Here is a 4,653-nt window from a genome sequence, read left to right as displayed (position 1 = left end):
GCCCTGTAGCAAAAACCTCTCCAAAACAAATAAATAAATAAATAAATAAATAAATAAATAAATAAAATAAAATAAATAAACCACCAAGTCCGGGACTCCAACCGTGGTCGATTACATGGGAGTCCAGCGACATAGTCATTATGCCAACTGCTGGTCTCAGATTTTATTGTTCTTTATGGGTAAGTAATATTCTATTGTGTATAAGTGCCATATTTTAATTCACTCCTTGGTTGGAGGGTGTTAGATTGATTCCATATCCATTTTTTTAAAATTTGATATCCATATCTAGATGGTTTTTGTTTGTTTTTTGCTTCTTTGTTTTGCCAGAGTATGTGCACTCAATTTTTTTGAGAAAGCACTTCCCTCCCCAATGTGGCATGGTCACACTGCAGTCCTGCCAAGAGTTTAGGCACACAAGTACATAAACCAGGGAGGCTGGGATCTGAACCACAGTCAGTCACATGGCATAATCTGAAGTTAGGTGCTCAAAAGCCATGCTGATTCTTGAGAATTTTCTGAGGACTTCTGAAAGACTTCATACAACAATTCTATCTTTATATTTTTGAGGAAACTTTATACTGTTTTCCACAGTGCCTGGACTAATCTACATTCCCAAGAACAGTGCATCAGGGTTCCATTTTCTCCACACCTCACTAGCACTTGTCATTCTAGTATTGTTTTTGTTTTTGATTATAGCCATTATGGCTGGGGATAGGTGACACCTCATTGTGATTTTGATTTGCTTTTCCCTTGATAAGAGACAATGAATACTTTTTCATGACTTTTAGCCATTTGTATGACTTCCTTTGAGAGCTTTCTGTTCTGATCAATTGTCCTTTTATCTTTCTTTTGCATTTTTCCTTTTCCTTTCTATCTTTCTCTCGCTCTCTTTTTTAATTTTTTTTTTTATTTTTGCCCTAGGGCATAAGAGATCCCTGGGAAGACAGAAAGGGAAAGTGAGAAATCACCTCATCACCCTCCAGGGGAAACAGCCATGCCATAATCCCTTCTCCTCCATTCTCCTTGTAAAATTTTTGGTGTGCATGCACACATACTTGGCGTGTTTTTAAGTTTCTGGTTCTGGGACCTGAACTGCAAAGTTGACCATGTGGGATCCAACACTTTAACCACTCTGTCACCTACTGGCCCCTCAATTGCCCATTTTTAAATTGAATTATTACTTTTTTCTTTCAGGTGGGCTGTTTGAGTTTCTTATATATTCTGGTTATAAATCTCTTATCTGAAATACAGTTTGCAAATATTTTCTCCCATTCTATGAGTTGTCTCTTTATTCTATTTATTGTTTCCTTTTCTGTGCAGAAGTTTCTTAGCTTAATGTAATCTCATTTATCTATTTTTGGTGTTGTTGCTCATACTTTAGGGCTCTTATTAAGAAATATTTGCCTAACCCAACATCTTGAAGTGTTTCTCCTGTGTTTTCCTCAAGTAGTTTTATAGTCATGAGTTTTACATTGAAGTCTAACCCATTCTGAGTCAATTTTTATAAATGGTAATAGATCAGAGGTCTCATCATTCTTCTGCAAGTGGATATCCAGTTTTCTCAGCACTATTTTTTGAAAAGGCTTTTCTCCACCAAATTGTCTTGTAGTCTTTGTCAAAAATCACTTGACTGTGCGTTGTCAGGTTTATTTTAAATTCTCTTTTCTGTCCCATTAGCAGGTGGGCGAAGGCTTTTTGTGGGCTTTCATGGTGCTAGAAGATGCCAGCAGATGCACTTGAGGGCTCTGGGCAGGCTTTTGCAGCATTAGCAATGATAGTGGGTGCACAAGGAACTCTGGAAGTCCTCCACACTATACCCTGACTCCTCTCTGCTCACTTCCAGGAGATCCTCAGTGCCTTGCTTTCTGTCAAATGCCCCTTCTCTTCCCTTCTCTCACATTTGTTGTTGAAAGAGACCTTGAGAAACTGTGCTGCAGATGGCAACAGAATGGGCAGGGAGCCATTTTCAGAGTTTGAATTTTGGGGAGAAGAATTGTGAGTGCAGATCTGCCAGTCAGTCAGGAAGGAATGTCCAGTTTTCTCAATTTCCTGTGTGAGGAAGAGGGTGCACTTACATGTTCTGTTCCTCATAGGAATCTTCCAGCGGGACTGATCCATTTGTGTCCCAGAGTGCACAATTTTGCATGGGCTTAGGTGCTGGAATTACTGCCTATTGCTCAGCCTAGCTGGGGTGGCAACTGCAGTCACCCACATATTTGGGTGGGATTTTTAATTTTAGTAGATGCTCAGAGATGTGATGTCTTGGAAGCTGTTGGTTCTTTTTTTTTTTTTTTTTTTTGAGAGGTTTTTGCTATAGGGCACATATGTTCACCAGAAAGACAGAGAGAGCCAGAGAAACAGCAAGCAAGAAAAGCAAGAAATCATCCCCAGGGGGGATGACCATGCCACAATCCCTTCTCCTACATTCTCCTTTCAGGATCTTGGGCACACATGCACACATGCCCAGTGTGAGTTTAAGCCACTAGTTCTGAAACTCAACCCCCAGTGGACTACATGGGAGTCCAGCGACATAGCCATTACACCAACTGCTGGTCCTGCTGTTGGTTGCTGGAGAGTTTCACTTCAGCTGTTCTCAAAATGGCACCACTCTGTAGCTGCTTGGGTCCTAGGAACTGGGATTCTAAATTCATACTTTAATTCTATTTCCCTATAAACTTTATGAAGTCCCTTTGTACATAATTTTTTTAAAAAAATATACAGGATTCAAGAGGATATAGTAAATGACACCACAAGTATATAACCAGCAAGATAAAGACTATGGGAAATTCAATAGGATAAACAACCCAGTATCTTCAACAAATAAAAAGCAAAGGGTGAAAAAGGGTGTTGGAGGAAGGTAAACAAGATAATAAATATATCAACTAATTGCAATGTAGAGAAAGTATTTGGTTTCTGACTCAAAAACCCATACAACACGAGAAATTTGAACACTGAATAGGTATTTTATATAAAGGAAATGTTAATGTTTAAGGTATAATAATGCTATTTAAATTTTTTAAATTTTAATTTTAATATTTTTTATTTAAATTTATTTATTTACATTAATTCACTGTACATCATTACAGCATACAAAATGAGATTTTCCATCCAGAGTACACTATATATTGGCTCAATCAAGCACATCAACATACATGTTATCGTCAACAAAAAATTTTCCACTTCTTGTTTCCTGTCTGTTTTGCTTTTGTTCCCCATTCTTGATTCCCTATCTTTTACCCTCTGCCATCTCCCACTCTCCTCCCACACTATCTCTGGTATCTATGTTTGCTTTCTATACTTTTTCCCCCCCTCATTTTATTGAGTTACTAAAGATCTTAATTAATCTAAATATTTTCATAGCAAGCACAGCTGATATATACATTTCTATGAACACGAGTCCAACTTCAGGCATAAGCCTCAGTGAGTAGAATGAACATCCTATAAAGCAGCACCTAGCTGGGGCTATATATCTTACTGCAGTCATCAAATAGGTATTTTTAATACATTTTTTTTTTAATTTCAAGAAAAACAGTTTTAGGTTTTTTTTTCCTGAAACTTCTTTTTTTTTTTTAACTTAATTTACATTCATTCCCTAAGCATTGTCACAGCATACAAAATGTGACTTCCCATCTAGAATATACTGCATAGTGGCTTAATCATGCATGTTATTATAAAAAATTTTCCATTTCTAGCTTCTAGTATTTTTTTTACCCCTATTTCTGACCCTCTGTCCTTTCCCACTCTCTTCTCACACTGTCTCTGGTGTCTACAGGTGTCTTCCATTCCTTTCACCCCACGTTGTATTAATCACGCTATTTCTTAAATAATATAACTACTTTGAATAGCAAGTTCACTTGATACTATTAAGAAAACTAGTTTTAGCTTAAATCAAGGAAATGTTATGGAACTTTGCTTAAAACTTAAAGCCAGGAAACAGGTTAGGATTCTGTTCAAATAGTAGGTACATGAACCTATCCATATCTCAAGACAGGACACAAATCCTTGCAACCAGATAACAAAGTCTACAAGAAAATCAGCAATGTTCTAGTCAAAAGTCACAAAATTATACTTCACCAATTCAGTCTCATGTATTGTATCTTCTGTTGTGGTTTGATTTTTCTGATTAAATTCTGGGATATAATATTCCCTTAATTGTCCCTACAATTAAGTTGGCCACTTTCTTAGTTTTTGAACTCGTATTTCTGTGAGTCTGTATTTAATTTTCCTGATATAGTACTCCCTTAAGAACTTCTTGGAGATCTGGTCTGGTGCTGGTAAATTCTTTCAGGTTTTATTTATCTGAGAATGTTCTTGTCTTTTCTTCCCACCTGAAAGATAATCCTGTTGGGTACAGTATTCTTGGCTGAAATTGCTTCTCTTAACACTTTGAATATATTTTTCCATTCTTTCCTCACTCACATTGTTTCTGATGAGAGGTCTACTATTAGCCTGATGGGATATCCTTTGTAGGTAACTTGATGTTTTTCTCTTGCCAATCTTAGTATCTTGTCTTTGTCTGTGGTTTTGGTCAATCTGGCTATAATGTGTCTTGGAGAAGATCTTCTTGGGTTGATTCTATTTGGGGTCCTTTGTATTTCTTGGGACTGGATCTTTGAGTGCCTCTCTAGGTTTGGAAAATTTTCTTGCAGGATT

This window comes from Tupaia chinensis, unplaced genomic scaffold, assembly GCF_000334495.1.
Source record: "Tupaia chinensis unplaced genomic scaffold, TupChi_1.0 Scaffold000416_1, whole genome shotgun sequence".
Taxonomy (NCBI): Eukaryota; Metazoa; Chordata; class Mammalia; order Scandentia; family Tupaiidae; genus Tupaia; species Tupaia belangeri.
The sequence above is the reverse complement of the archived record's forward strand: the minus strand, read 5'-3'. Positions refer to the sequence as shown.